Genomic DNA, 16,263 nt, shown 5'->3' on the forward strand with positions numbered 1-16,263 from the left:
CTGTGGGAGGGAGAGAGGTATAGAGATTTAGTAATTGACCATGCCTATGTGATGAGGTCTCTGTAAAAAATTCTCTGAACTATGGGTTTGGAGAGTTTCCAGATTGCTGAAGGTGGGAGCAGGTGCTTGGAGAGGGCACGGAAGCTCTGGCATTCCTTGTCCTATGCCTCTCTTCCATCTGGCTGCTTATCTGTATTGCTTGTTATACACTCTATAATAAGCTGGTGAATGTAAATAATTGTTTCCTTGAGTGCTGTGAGCTGCCCTAGCAAATTAATGGAACCTGAGGAGGAGGTGGTGGGCAAGTCCAATCAGCAGCCAAATTGGACAGAAGCTGTGGGTAACCAGACATCAAATGACATCTGTAGTGGAGGACAGTCTTGAGGGACTGAGCCCTAAACCTGTGGGGTCTGACTTGAATGCTAAGTAGATAGTCTCAGAATTGAATTGAATGGATTTAGAGGACACCCAGTTGGTGTCCACTGGAGAATTACTTGCTGTATGGGGACAAAGGTCCATACATTTTGGTGACCAGAGGCAAAGTGTTTTGTGTTGACTGTGTAAGAGAACAAGTGCTTTTTTTTTTTTTTTTTTTTCTATTTAAGAAAACATTTTGGAAATTCTCAAAAAAAAAAAAAAAATCCCAAAATAATAAAAACAACAAGAACAACAACAAAAACAAAACATCATCCTTGGGAACCAGTAAGAGATGAAGAATATGCTATTCTCTACCACATTTAAAAATTATTAAACAATGGGCCAGGTGCAGTGGTGCACACCTGTAATGTCAGCAACTCGAGGCTGAGGCAGGAGGAAGGCAAGTTCAAGACCCAGTCTCAGCAACTTAGGGAGACTCTCAGTGACTTAGGTCTCAAAAAATAAACTGGAGGTGTAGCTTAGTGGCAAAGAACCTCTGGGTTCAAAAATCCCCAGTAATCATCATCATCATCATCATCATCATCATAACAATAAATAGATTTATTGAAGGCACTGAACAAGAATGTGACTGATTGACATTTTTCTGCTTATATGGAGTTATATGGAGAAACATAAACTGAACAGTATGATTTTTATTTATCCCAGAATATAGCCTATTTAGTTCACATTTTAAAGCAGTTCTTTATGTATTTTTTCTCTGGTTTCCATAATGGAAAAAAATTCCCCCTTATTATTTTCTAATATTAGGTTCTTATTGGGTAGAAATTTATGAGGGGAGGAGTTAAATGTGAGTTCTCAAAAGACTCTGGATTTTTAAATGCTTACAATTTAAATTCACTTTTGCCTTTATCATATTGTGTGTTGTGTTAATTTTATAAAGGTTTACATGGATAATGCTATGGGCACTTGAAAGTTATAGCATCGGAGAGGAGAACAATGGCCGCACCCAGTAGACCTAGTTTCAATCCCAGCATTGGCACTTAGACTTTAGAGAGATTTTTGGCCTTTCTTCTATGCTTTAGTTACTCCTCTGCAAATTAGAAATGATGATACCTTCCTCAGATACCCGGACCAGGTGCTCTATAAGCTGAGCTCTGTAGAGGGGGTCGAGAAGAGACAGGATTTGCATTTTCAACAGCAGCCACTGAAGAGAGGTCTGGGCTGGATCCGGAGGGATGGAGAAGAGGCTTTCTCTAACTTAATGCTTTTCACCTGCTTTTCTGTAGCTGTGACAAAGTCCCTCCCTGAATGCTCGACTTTGCTGTTACCATGGCGATCCAGGTTCATTTTAGAAGGAGTTTGCTACAGGACAGATTGCTTTTGTGATTTGTGAAATCTCACTCTCTAAAAATAAGGACCAGGCCGTCTCAGCAGCAGTGACAACATGGTGGTGGGTAGAGCTTCTACCACCTTTCAGTCACACGGTGGTGGAGAGCCCATTGTCACCACGATTCTGGATCTCAGAATCTGGGTCTCATTGAAGTCATGGCATTTAAATGGCAGTTGGCTTTGCAGTTTCCTTCCCTTGGTGACATGTCCTCATGTTCTGCCCCTTTCTACCATTATACACCTGCTCTCAGACCACCTATTCTTATCAAGTAGACACAGAGGTCATTTAATGAGCATGAAACACAGAGATTCCTATAAACTTACTTAAGAAAGCTTTTAATGATAGAACACTCCGAAACACGAAAGAGTAAACTGTATTCATCATCCAGTTTTAACAATCATCAATTCATGGCCAATGTATATTCCCATTCAATTTCACCTTGCCTGTATTTTTGAAGTAAATTCCAGAAATTATATTGCATAGTCTAAAAATACTTCAATAGAAACTTGAAAAGATAAAGCTTGGGTTCTCTCTCCCTCTCCTTCTCTCTACGTGTGTGTGTGTGTGTGTGTGTGTGTGTGTACTTTTAACATGACCACAATATCATTTTTAATGGACCTTGGAGATACTCTATCACTATTATAAAGAATAAAATTATTGCCTTGTGCTTCTTCTCATGAGGATTGAACTGTGTAAGAATTTCCCTCCTATAATAAACAACTAGAAAATGGAACCAAATATATGTAACAACCATGGTCAGACAGTAGACACCAGTAGGAGTGGGAAAACTGAGAGAAGGAAAACGAATAAGGCAAGCCCTATGAGTGTCCCTACATACTTTCTGTGGTCAATTCCTGGTCATGGGGCAGGAAGGAGAACTGAAACAAAGCCTAGCAGGTTCACTGAATTGAGGAGGCAGAGATCAAAGTTAGGGAAGGCTGGCAAGAATTTACCGTAAGAGGGGGAACAGCTTGGGGTTGGTGTTGGGGAGAGACACACGCAGTTACCAGTCTGCACCTTGCTCGGTTTCACTTACTATTATATTCATTCATCCATTTGTTTATCATTTAAATATTATAGTGTTTCTTATATGGGCCAGATTCTGTTTTGGATGCTGGGAATACAGCTGGCCTTATGATGTATTGCCCCTTCGCCAGAGAGAGTTCCAAATTTCAGACTGGCAATCCAACTAGTAAGACATGGTAGGACCATCTAGCACTGTTTACTTTATGGACAGATGGAAATAAGTCCAGGAAAACAACATGCAAACCTCTTTGGTCTCATCAGTGGTCCAACAATTACTTGCTGGCAATGCAAATATAGTTTGCCTGAACCAAGTCAAGATATATGTGATGCATCTTGCCCTAATTCCCCACCTGTTTGTTTTTTTTTTTTAAATAGGATTCCAGTAATGTCACCCAGGGTTTTAGTGCCAATTTGTAGCTCTCTTAGTAAAACTGGACAGCCAACTCATGGAAAATAATATTTGACTTTATGCAAGAAAATGTTTTAAAGTTAAAACCCATTAAAACATAATAATTTATTGAGGAGCTGGGGAGATAGCTCAGTCGGTAGAGTGCTTGCCTTGCTAAGCCCAAGGCCCTGGGTTCGATCCCCAGTACCACAAAAACAACAACAACAACAAAAAATTATAATTTATTGAACAATAACTTGACTATATTTCAAAGCATCTGTTTGGTCTTAATTGATGACCTAAAATATACACATTTTAGACCTTTGCGTGAAGGTCTATAACTCAAATTTTTGCTCAAGTTTTATTGTAAGAACTGTGATGAAAATTGATTTATATGGAGGGTTGTTTAAAGGAAATTCACATGAAGCTCTGTGTGTGTGTGTGTGTGTGTGTGTGTGTGTGTTTATTTGTATTTTCCAAGTTTAATTTTGCAGATTCTTAGAGTTTTATATATAGTTCCTATTATCTTGACCCTCATCAATTTTTCCAAGTTGAGTAAGGATTTACTTTCTTACCTTAGATTTGTTGAGAGACTTTAAGAAATTGTTATATAAAAATCAAAGACTACATTTACCTTAGGAATATTTTATTTAGTGCTATATGTCTTTACTACATATAAAAATATGTAGTAAAGCTGGGCGTAGTGGTGCACACCTGTAATCCCAGTGATTTGGGAGGTTGAGGCAGGAGGATTGAAAGTTCAAAGACAGCCTCAGCAACTTAGTGAGGCCCTAACAAACTTCATGAGACCCTGCCTTAAAATCAAAAAGTAAAAAAGACTGGAGATGTGGCTCATTGGTTAAGCACCCCTGGATTCAATCCCATATTTCTTACCCCCCCAAAAAAGCAAAAACAAAACAACAGTAAGCAACCACCCCCTCAATAATTAAGAACCCACAGAAGTTTTGTTTGTCCTACAAAATGTGGGTCTTTGGGGAGTGAGGGTTGCCAAGCGACATAGCCTAGAGATGACTTTAAGTCAGGTATTGCATGGGACTTGCAGACTCTGGAGTGAGGCAGACCTGGGCCAAATACCTTTTGAGCTGAGTTGCCTTAGGCAAGTTATTTAACTTCTCTGTCCCTGGCACTTCATCAGTGAGGCAAAGATGATGATGATGAGGATGATAATAATAGCAGTTGCCTCATTAAATTGAGAGGATTAAATGAGATTAAAAATAAGTGTAGGGTTTAGCATAATACCAACACAGCAAACATTCTAAAACCATTAGCTCTTATTATTATTATGGATTTATGTCAAGCAGGGTGTTAAGAAGCATGTCATTTTTAAAAAGGTTGACAGCATTTGGAAGATTAACACGAGTCTTAGATGCATTGACATCTGTCCTTCCCATGCAGAGGTGAATTGTTTCTCTTTGATTATTGCTCTTAAAATCCTAGAAACATGGGGGCTGTGGCTGGGGCTCAGTGGTATAGCACTTGCCTGGCACGTGTGAGGCATTGGGTTCAATCCTCAGCACCAACCACATAAAAATAAATAAATAAAATAACGGTATTGTGTCCATCTACAACTAAAAAGAACATTATTTTAAAATTCCAGAAACCAGGAACTTGGGGGAGGGGGGAGGAATCAAACCATCCCCAAATAAGCAAACACACAGAATAACAGAATGTAGGTGAACTCTATGTAATTCATTGGAATGACAGAATCCAGGCGTTGGACTAAAAGTTAGATGTTATCTATCGCAGTATCCCCTCCCAAAGTTAATTGTTAACTATTGAATTAAACTCATATATTATGTATGAGTCTAAAGTATCTCAAACGAATGGGAAGTTTGCTTAAATCAGAATGAAATAGATATTATTTCTAAACTTCAGCATGTCAACATGTTTTCAGAAGCAAATCGTGATCTGATATCGCACTTGGTTTGAATTCTTCGCCAGCAACTTCCACCACTTGCGGTGCGGAGTGGGCTGCGGGAGGGCGTGAGAGCTCTGGCTCCTGCGGCGCCACACCCAGCCCCGCCGCTGCGGCTGCGGCTGCGCAGTCAGGCGGTCATCAGCAGAACGGCCGCGCTGCGGCAAGGAGGAGGATGTGCTGACCTAGGAATAACAGCTCGGAGCTGGTGGTGTCAGTAACATTTAAAATAGCTTATTTAAAAATCTTTTCAGTGACCTCAGTTACACTTAATACCACTTAGCTCATCTGGACTTGAGCAGGAAACGTAAGAAGGAAGGGTGACAACTGGAACTCCAAGCAGCATACAGAAGCCCATTTTAGGAATGAACTTGTCTGAACAAGTTGAATATTGAAGATCCCCTCGGTATCTAGTAACCATGATGCAGATATAGAACCCGTGTGTCCCCAGCTGCACAAGTCTGGGGAAGATCTAGCATCACTAGGGCAGTTGTATATGGTGTTTCTCAAGCTCTGTGCGTACCGCCTGTGATAGGACCTTGATAGGACCTCTTCTAGGTCTTCTGTGCATTTTGGAGATTCTACAGGGGATGACTCTTGTGGACCCAGACACAGTCCTGTCATCCCCATGGGTTTCCTCTGTGACCTTTCCTTGCACTTCTGCCCTGCAGCCCGTGTGTCCACTGCAGTGGGCAATGCCTGCTGAGGTTCTGCTGCTTCCAGACTGTGGGTGCCTGATGTCTGGGGTGTGGTCATCAGAACTGAGAGCATGTCTCCCTCCTAGAGAGCCCCCCTGATGGTGCTGCTGCTTGCAGAAGTGTCAGTGGGCCAAGTCCCCACAAAGCTGCAATTTGTAGTCCAGAGCCCTCATGTGCTGAAGCTCACCAAGGCAGGGTGCACTTTGGCAATGTGGGGTGATCTATTAATAAAGGAACACCAAAATTATACCCTAAAATTACAAGTACTGAATATGTTTCCTTGAAATTCTTGTGGACCATTATTAAACTTGCTCTTACTAAAGACAGTTTATTCCACAGCATCTAGATCATCACTGGACTAGAGACACGTTTTTCAGTCTAACAGAAATTAGGAGTTAAGGGCTAGGGAGATAACTCAGTTGGTAGAGTGCTTGCCTCCCAAGCATGAGGCCCTGGGTTCAATTCCTAGCACTACAGAAAGAAAAAAAAAATTGGAGTTTGTTGCAAAACAAAACCAAAGTCTTCAACTGGGTCGTGTTCTGTTTTTCTCCCACTTATTTCTATTGCATGGCTTTTATTTTTCTACACATACTTCATAAATCATTTTAGTTACTTTTTATTTTGCATTTAGATTTCCCCCCATGTTCTGTTATAAAGTAGGTTGCAATGAGCATCCTTACGGCTATTTTTTCACAACTACAAATTTTTCCTTGGGGAAAACATTCTAAGTCAAAGGGTTTGTGTTTTTTAAGGTGTTTGATACATATTATCTAGTTACTCTCTGAAATGGTGGGACCAACTTATATTTCCTACCATGCTTTTTTCAAGTCTGGGAGAATCACTAAACTCTATTACAATGTATAAATGCATTCTACTGTCATGCATAACTAATTAGAACAAAAAATTAAAAAATTAAAAAATAGTTTTGGATGTAAAAAAGATCATTGCAGTGACACATATGTGTTATAACAAGTTCAAAAAATAAGCAAGTGATTTAAGTATAAAGTGAAAGCCCTGTTCCTTACTTTGCCACTCATGACCTGAAACTTTGGGTATATTATTAATAGTTTTGTGCGTATTCTGCCAGACGTTCCTCTGTGCCTGTGCAGGTGGGAGGAGGTGATTAGGACATTTTGGCATCTGCTTCTAGTGTGTGAAAAGAACCCCGTTGAAATACAAGATACTGGTTTTAACGGAAAACATTCATTCACCCTCTTTTATTTCCTCTTGCATTTTACTCACTTCTGTACTGTTTGTATTATTTTCATAATCCCAAAACCTCACCGATATATTTACAAAATATATTAGAATTAGGTTCATCTGTAAGAGTTGTCAGTTGTTTCCCCAAACAATAAACAGGAAATTTATTATCATGTTGTGTATGCATATTTCAGAATACTGTTTAGAAATTTAGTTGAGAATTTTTCTGTTGCTGTGTAGAGTTGATAATAAAGGATCACCCTACATTCTTTTGTCTAATCTGCAAGGAACAAGACTTCCATTCACTAGATTACACTGTTATGGGGCGCAACTTAAGAACAGACCGATCACCACTGAGAAGTCCAAATTTGAGAGTCTTCTTAAGCCGGCCAGCTGACTGTCTCACACAATGCCCCCAAAAATGGCTATTGGGAGAACAGCCCCAACCATACGGTTGTAGGGGTTCTTATACCAAAAATTACATTAATCATAAGTGTCTGTTGCTATGATTTGAAATTACAAACTAACATCATGAGATCATTGACAGAGGGGGAAGTGGGTCAAAATGACCCTTACTTAGGTACAAACTAAAGAATGGTTACTAACATCCACACAATCACTTTTCACATGGTACATTGTTTAGGAGCAATAGAAATCAAAAGAGAGCAATTTTTCTTTTCATAGGAATTATCATTCTGTACTGTTAAACATGTCACACTAAGTGACTGAGGTGGGGTGTTCCCATGGGAGAAGCTTATTTCCTATATAACATGGAGTCTCAGAGCAAAATGGAGTCTGTTTAGTCATTTCCCTTAGAGTCTGGCCTATAACATTCTCATGGAGCCAGATCTGTCAGCCCATCACAACACTAGTTTAAGAGTCAGAAAGTTATAGTCCATGGGGCTAAATCCAGCTTGACACCTGTTTTTGTATGTTGTGCAAACTAAGAATATCTTTTAGAGTTTTTAACAGTCCAAAAAGAATATTTTGTGACATATGAAAATTATATGGAACCCAATTTCAGTGCCCCAAAATAATGTTTTAGTCTGTAGGGGATGCCAGTTGTTTCCCCAAACAATCAACAGGGAATTGATTATCATGTCATATATGCATATTTCATATGCATATGAATCACAGCCACACTCATTTATTTATGTATTCTTTGGTGACTATTATAGTTTGTATCTTAAATGTCCCTCAAAAACCCATGTGTTGAAGAGTTGGTCCCAGGGTAGAACTGTCGGAGGTGGTGGAACTTTAAGAGGTAGGACCTAGTAGCAAGGAGGTCTTTAAGTTATGGGGGTCCTGATCTTGGAGGGGATTGCAGTACTCTTGTCACTTACTCGTTCTATTCTTGCTTCCAGGTCATGAGATGAACAGTTTTGCTCTGCTATGTGTTCCCACCATGATAAGCTACTTCTCTACAGGCCCAAAACAATCAGGCCAACCAATTATGGGCAGGAACCTCCTAAGGTATTTGTTATAGTAACTCAAAGCTGACTAACTCAGTAGCTTTTGTGCTATAATGGTAGAGTTGGGTATAGACCTCATGGCTCTGAGAATCTGAAATACTTATTACCTGGCCCTTCACAGAAAAAGTGCACCAATCCCTGATTTAGATTTTCAAATGAAAAAGTTGGACTACTCAGCAGAAAACTCTGTTTATCAATTTAAAGAAGAGGAATATCCACGGTGGATACTGGAAAGGAATCAGAGACTTTGAGGTGCAAGTCATAAGTGGAATCTTGGAGACTAAGTGGATACTTAGAAGAATCAATGGTCCATTCTGGAATACGCAAGTGTGGAAAGTAGATGATCCTTGGGATGAGGAGTGGGTCTGTCTCACAGCATGCTTTTAAAAGTTTGAAAGTTACTAGCACATTGTTCTGCAAAGATGTTTTTACTACTTCATATACTCACTAACAGTATGTGCCCTTGGATTCTTACTTATATGAAAAAAATTTCAAATCTGATGGGCAACAAATAGTACCTTTTCATTGTTTTAAGTTGCATTTCTTTTATTACTAGTAAGGTGGAGATTCTTCTTTGTCCAATTTGTAAAATGCTTTTGCATGTTGTTAACCCATTTTTTTCTTGGGTCTTCTTTTTTCCTACTCGATTTGTAGGAGCTCCTCATGTATTATAAATAGTAACTTTTTGTATTTGATGCTTATTTCAAATGTGTTTCCAGGCTGCCATTTATGCTTAAACTTCTAAAAGACTAATACTAGCACTAAGCACTAATACTATTCACTAAGCACTTACTATGTACTATATACTCAGCCAGGAGCTGTGCATATATTCATAGAAACTTGTTGAGGGTGGGACTACTCTTACAGATAAGGAAACTGAGTCACAGAAAAATCAAATAACTTGCCCAAGGTCAAATGGCTAAGAAAAAACAGAACACGGCAGGCTCTTCATGACTTTTCCACACTACCTTCCACAGGTGTTACTCAACATCTCATTTAATCCTTTTTTTTTTTTTTTTTCCATACCAGGGATTGAACCCAGGGGCATTTAACCACTGAGTCACACCCCCAGCCCTTTTTATTTTTAATTTTTTTTTCTTTTTTTGTTTTGGTGCTGGGATTGAACCCAGGGCCTTGTGCTTACGAGGCAAGTACTCTACCAACTGAGCTGCATCCCCAGCCCCTTTATTTTTAATTTTGAGACAGGGTCTCCCTAAGTTGCTCAGGGTCTCACTAAATTGCTGAGGCTGGCCTGGAACTTGCGATCTTCCTGCTCAGTCTCCCTAGCTGCTGTGATTATAGGTGGGCGCTACTGCACCCAGCTTCATTTAATCTTTATAACAACAGTCCTAGAGGTGGATACCATTGTTATTCATGTTTAACTAATGAGGAAACTGAGACTCAGGGAGGTATATTTAAGTGGTAGAACTGGAATTTAAATACAAGTCTGCATTTGAAACCCATTTTCTTTTCCGTATTATAATTCCCAGTCATCTTTCTTGTACTGAAGGACCTTTCCTGAAAGGAGGAGGTTGCAGCTGGGTTGGCTGAGCTGAAATGGGCTTGGGAACAATTGGTTAGGAACTGCTGGAGTCATAGGACTTTGTGTCCAGGTCTCCTAAGCTCCTCTGGAGTTCTGCCCAGTTTTCTGACTGAGCTTATTTAGAATATTCCTTTCCCTCCACCCCAAACCACACATGTGTCATGGCGTGATACGATGTTATTACACTATGGCCATTCTCTAATGGGACATGAATCTAGGATGCTTGCATCTCATAGTATCTCTTTCCCCTTGCTCTGGACCACATCCTGCCTTACCCACTTCTGTTTTTGCAAACAAGTTGATGTGAATGGGGGAGGATGGTGCTAAAATAAACCAGCTCTGTGACAGGAGACTTTCTGTATCATGGGCAGCCTTCAAGAAAATTCACCTTCTATCAGGACCTGGCCATGAGATGGAAAGTATGTGGCAAGGAGATGGAATAACCAGAGGGAGGGGTCTTCATCCTCGGTACTGCAGAGTTGTGTAATGATACCAAAATGCTTTGACTCAGTCTGTTACATGAGAAATGAATAAATGTACCTTGTTTAAGCCTCTTTTATTTTTAATGTGTCACCTACATGCAAAGGCAGCTAATCAGAATACAGAAAGATGTTCAACTGTATTAGTAATCAGAGAAAATACAAATTAAAACCTTCAGATACAAGTTTACATTCACCAGATTGGGAAAAATTAGGAAGTCTGACAATACTAATAGTTGACAGAAATATGGAATGACTAGAATTCCACTAATGAAAAAATAAATTTGTAAGTTTTTTAACATTTTCTTATAAAATGCAATCCAGTAGTTCCAGTCCTTGGTATATCTCCAACATAAATGAGTACACATATGTAAGAAAAGACAATGTTCATAGGATCAGTATACAAATAAATAAGTGAAAATAGCTGCTAATATCTATTAGCAGGAGAATTATAAATTCAGGTGTATTCATACCACAAAATGTTAATCGGAGGTATAAATGAATGAATACACACAAATACATACCTCAACCTGGGTGAACCTTCAAATTATAATATTGAGTGATAAAAGCAATTTGCAGAAGAGTGTATATGGTATGATGTTTCTATTCATTCTCTGAGATTACTACTTTTGATAATTATTATTTTTTGTCTTGCTCCTTGCATTATTCTTTTCCCACAGTTCTTTTAGGATTGCTTGTTTTGTTTCATCTTAACACTTTTCTTCCTGTGTCTGGCTACCTTTTGATACCATTCATATTCAGAAATAAGGCACAGAAAGTCTGCTTGTGCTTGGGTGGAACCTGTCAACTTATGTCATTCCTAGTGGTCGGTGGGGCAGAGACCTGGCAGTTTTGTTGACAGTCTCCTCAATTGTTGAGGGCCGTCTTGGACAAGATGGCGCCTGGCAGTGAGCCAAAGGGCACTGGCTACCAAAATAAGGAAGTACCCAAAAAGGCTGCTTGCTTACTAGTTCCTTGGAGACTTATGACGTGTTAATGCCAAGCTCAAGGATTGGCTATCTAATATCATGCCTCGTGTGGACAGTTTGTGATTTATATAGTGTTATGCTGACATTCCTCTGCATGCTCTCCTGCATGAGAGAAAACTTTGCTATAATTGGCTGATAAGCTAGGAGCCTGGGGGAGGAGAGAGGGAGAGGGAAGAAGAAGGAAGATTTAGAGAGAACAAAGGAGACAGAGAAACAGGGAGGACTCAATAAATCTCGTCAAACTAAAGATTAGTGGTGTCCCCTTTCTCCGCGCCGGTTCCGCTGGACGGAACACTCAATGTCCACCTAATGGTCATTTCCCCAGACAGGAATCCTCCAATCATCTTGCAGATGGGTGTCAACCCAACTGCCAACAGGCTGTGCCCAAGTAGAGGGCAAGAGCTTGCTCTCAGGGGTTGGGGTGCAAACAGTATCCCTCTGTTGTCAGGAAGTGCTCTTTTTCCATTCTCAGCTATGATGGTTTTCTCAGAATCCTCCTTGTCTTTCTTGTTCATTCTCAAATGAGCAAAGTGTCATCCACAGGCTCTTGAACGGTCTCTCAAACTCAGTGGTCTATGATGTCAAAACTATCTTCATAATAATACTAAAAGGTTATTTGACTTTTAAACTGTCTTGACCTTTGCCTTGATAGTACAAAACAATGGTGAGTAACATTGCTGAAGCCTTAGTATGAATCTAAACAGTTAGTGCATTTTCCACCATGATCTAGCCAGGGTGAGAAAGAGAAGAAGGGGGAGGGAGAGGGAGAAGGAGAGGGAGGAGGAGGGGGAGGGAGAAGGAGGAGGGGGAGGAGAAGGAAAGAAAGAAATATCATGTACTTAAAGACATTAAAGTTACTAATTTTACTGAATCTTTACACTTGAGTACACTTGAGTACAAGTCTTTTAAATATTCTACAAGGAAAAAAATATTTGTGTGATTCTTGGAGTTGTGAGCTGAACTTGTTGCTGTTTTTGAGAAAACATAATTTTTACTTGAAAGGAAGAATGGCAAGCTATTTATTCTGATATGGATATTTGGCAGACTTTTTCTTGTAAAATGATTACAACGACCCTGTCACTTTGGAGAAAATGATATTCATTGCCTATGACATAATCCAAACTTTCAAGTGAAAATTGCAGTAAACTTATATCTACGACTATTATCTTGACAGTTTCTCAACAGTTTAGGACTATTTTGATGAGTTTGGTGACAGCATTTTAAAAGTGTGATTTAAAAGCATTTTAGAATAAGCTGTCATCACTTGGAAAATCTGAATGTCTTGATAAACCACTATTTTCCAAATCACCAATGCATGATGCTATCAAATTGTGCAGGAATAAAAAAACTTATTCAAAATACAAGTTAGACTAATAATTTCAATGTAATAGAGTATCAAAAGTTTATTGATATGGCTTCAAAATTTTACATGACAACTAACTTTTAAGAAATTATGAGTTTTGGTGTTGTTTGTAAGAAATATATACACGATTTTCTAAAAAGACTGTTAAAATGACTGCTCCTTTTTCCATATCTATGTGAGGTTGTATTTTCTTCAACGAAGTAACATGTCACAACATTTCAAACACAGAAGCAGTATGAGAATGCAATGCTATTTTAATAAACTATGTCTTGAAGAGCTTGGAAAAAATACAGTAGTATTTCTCATCATTGATTTTTTTTTTTTTTTTTTTTTTTTCAGTGCTGGGGATTGAACCCAGGACCTCAAGCATGCCAAGCAAGCATTCTAACACTGAGCCACACCTCCATCTCTGATGTTTGTCTTGGAAAACAAAATGTTTTTTGTGGGGGGCCTCTCTGCCACATCTTGTGGGATGAGAAAAGGGTTAACTGCTGGAGGATGGTGTTGGCAGTTTTTCTATTACCCAAAAAACTTATCTACTCAATAAACACACAAGAGCCAATACTCTTTTTAAATGAAAGGGAGCATGATGGGTCTGGCCATACCAGCACTGATGTCTTACAACAACTCACCCAACTCTTTTTTTTTGCGGTGCTGGGGATCGAACCCAGGGCCTCGTGCTTGACAGGCAAGCACTCTACCAGCTGAGCTATCTCCCCAGCCCCCAACTCTCTTTTATTTATAATATACAGGTAAAGGGGGCCAGGACTGGAGGAGCTTCTTCTGTGATGGACAGGATAGGGTGGAATTAGGGGAGGCATACTCTTAGGGGAAAATTCAGAAGGAGACAGGGAACCACTCCCATGCAGTGCCACGTGCTTCCCAGCAGTTCCTAGAATCCAGACCTCTGCATCCCATGGCTCAACCTAGTCTGATTCTGCTAAATAAGGACGGCATCACACAACTTTTTATAGTTTAATATTGTAGCTCATTTAATAAAGATCACATTTGAGGTAGAGTAACTCCAAGATTAACAAATATTCTGTTATTTCAAGCAGTGGGAGAGTGCAGAAAAGATGTATCTACAACCTGAAATATATTAGAGATGATGGCAAGAATTCTTTTTTTTTAAATTTTGATTCATTGTACATAAATGGGGTACAACTTTCATTTCTCTGGTTGTACACGAAGTAGAGTCACACCATTTGCCTAATCATACATGTACATAGGGTAATGATGTTTGATGGCAATTCTTAACCCAATACCACTAGTAAATACAAAAGTTAATATTTATTCATCACTTATTATGTACCAGGCAGTATGAGCACATTACCTATTTTATTTGCAAAACATATTTCATCAAGAGACATCATTTCTGCTATCATGTGATGGGGTTATTATTTTTGAATAAGCGAATAACTTTAATTTCTCAGTTTTTAATTTCTAGTTGGTAAATGTCAATATATAGACTCCACATAAAACAAAGCTCTTTGGGGTGCTCTGTAACTTTTAAAGATATAAAGAGGTACTAAGATGAAACGTGTGAGAATCATTGTTCTCTAAAGTAAGCCTCCCAATCTGTATATCCTGGTAGTGGGGGCAGTCACTGAGCTGTGCTGGTTGGGAGGGAGAGGGGCTGCATCTCTTCCGTAAATACACTTTTTGGCCATGGCCCACGTTCTGGGTTTCAGGAAACAGGCTTCTCACTGACTTCACTTTCTAGAAATAATTAGGGTCATTTGGATAATTTTTTTGTTAACTCATGTATGTCAAGTCCCTTTCTTTCTCTCTTTCTCTGCATATGCATATGAATATACTTGCCAAATCCTGAAACACTTGAAAACGTCTTTTCGAATCTTTGAACATATGTGATCAATTGACTGTGAGTCTGGGAAAAATTTTGTAGCTAGTTTTCTGATTCATCAGTTTGGCTTTCTCCAACTTCCATCCATTCTTTTTTTGTCAAATTATTGAACTTGCAACATGTTAAATTGAATCTTGGAGATTTGCCAGCAGCTCCAAAGCCAGAAAGTATTCCACTGGTGTCAAAAACTTATACATTCTGAGGAAGGTTCTAGACCAGAGCCAGCATACATTTTCTGTAAAAGACATGAGAAGAAATATTTTAGACTTTGTGAGTCATATGATCTTGGTCAGGACTACTTGGCTCTTCCATTTTGGTGTGAAAATGGCCATAGACAATATGGCAATGAAGGAGTGTAGTTGTGCTCCAAGAAAACTTTATTTATGACATAAAAATGTGAATTTTGTGTGATTTTTGTGTGTCACAAATATTATCCTTCTTTTTATTTGGAAAACCATTTTAAAAGAGAGAACCATTCTTTGTTCATAGACCCTACCAAGACAGGTGAAGAGGGAGAAGTGAACTACAGGTAGAAGTTTGCTGACCCCTGAGAGATCATTCACCATTCCCATAGGACTTGCATAAAGGACAAACAGGTTCTACTGGCATCACTCAATCATCAGGTTCCTGCTGCACACTGAGGTTGGGAAGGTAGGAAGAGGATTTCTTTGGAACCTGGTCAGTGTGTTCTTTTACCCCTGTATCTCCTCGTTGGGGAGGGGAAGACATGATGCACTCTTCTCACACCAAGTGAGAGTGTTTTCAGGGAAACATTTCAAGTACTCCCAGACTGGAAGGTTTAAAGAAGGAAGACCTGGGACAGAGCTGTCCTCACCAGGACACAGAGTTGAAAGAAACATACTGGAATAATGCTGCTTTCTCACTGCTGGAGGCTGAAAGCTTGGATTCTGGGACTGTATGCAGACCCTTTGAGGGAAGCCTGCTAGGGTAGGTATTAAAAAAATCCTGTCCAAGTTGAGCATGGTGGTGCACACCTGTAATCCCAGGGACTCAGGAGGCTGAGGCAGGAAGATCACAAATTCAAGGCCAGATCCTTGAATTGACAATTTAGCAAGGCCCTCAGCAACTTAGTGAGACCCTGTCTCATGTAAAAAATAAAAACGACTGGAGATGTAGCACAATCTGGATCTGGGTTCAATCCCTAGTACCAGAAAAAAAAAAAAATTAAAAAGGATCCTGTCCAAAGGGTCTAACAGGAGGGATGAGGAAACCTTGACAGCTTGTCTGCTAGAATGCACTCCACAGGCTGAGGGTTAGACAAGAGGCCTGCCTTTGTACATCATGGGAATTGTCATCAGTGTCTGAGGGCAGAAACAGCATGGAAGGAGCTGACCATGGTGCACGTGCCACTCAGCAGCAGAGCTAGCCAGGCAAGACTTCATCCAGGGCTGGCTCTATGGACACAGGCATGGACAACTGAATAAGTGGAGCTACTCATAATAAAGTCACTTCAAAAGAGTCTGTGCTCTAGGGGACTGTCTGTGGTCCTTTAGTGTCCCGACCCGTGGGACATCAA

At 39.6% G+C, this 16,263-nt stretch overlaps 1 non-coding gene across 1 annotated transcript; it reads right to left on the reverse strand.

Annotated features, from left to right (window-relative positions):
- Positions 1-13,508: 13,508 nt before the first annotated feature.
- On the reverse strand, positions 13,509-13,582 carry Trnad-guc (transfer RNA aspartic acid (anticodon GUC)). The gene has a single exon. It is a non-coding gene; the product is annotated as a tRNA-Asp (tRNA).
- Between the last annotated feature and the right edge of the window lie 2,681 nt (positions 13,583-16,263).

The sequence above is a fragment of the Sciurus carolinensis genome, chromosome 13 (assembly GCF_902686445.1).
Source record: "Sciurus carolinensis chromosome 13, mSciCar1.2, whole genome shotgun sequence".
NCBI lineage: Eukaryota > Metazoa > Chordata > Mammalia > Rodentia > Sciuridae > Sciurus > Sciurus carolinensis.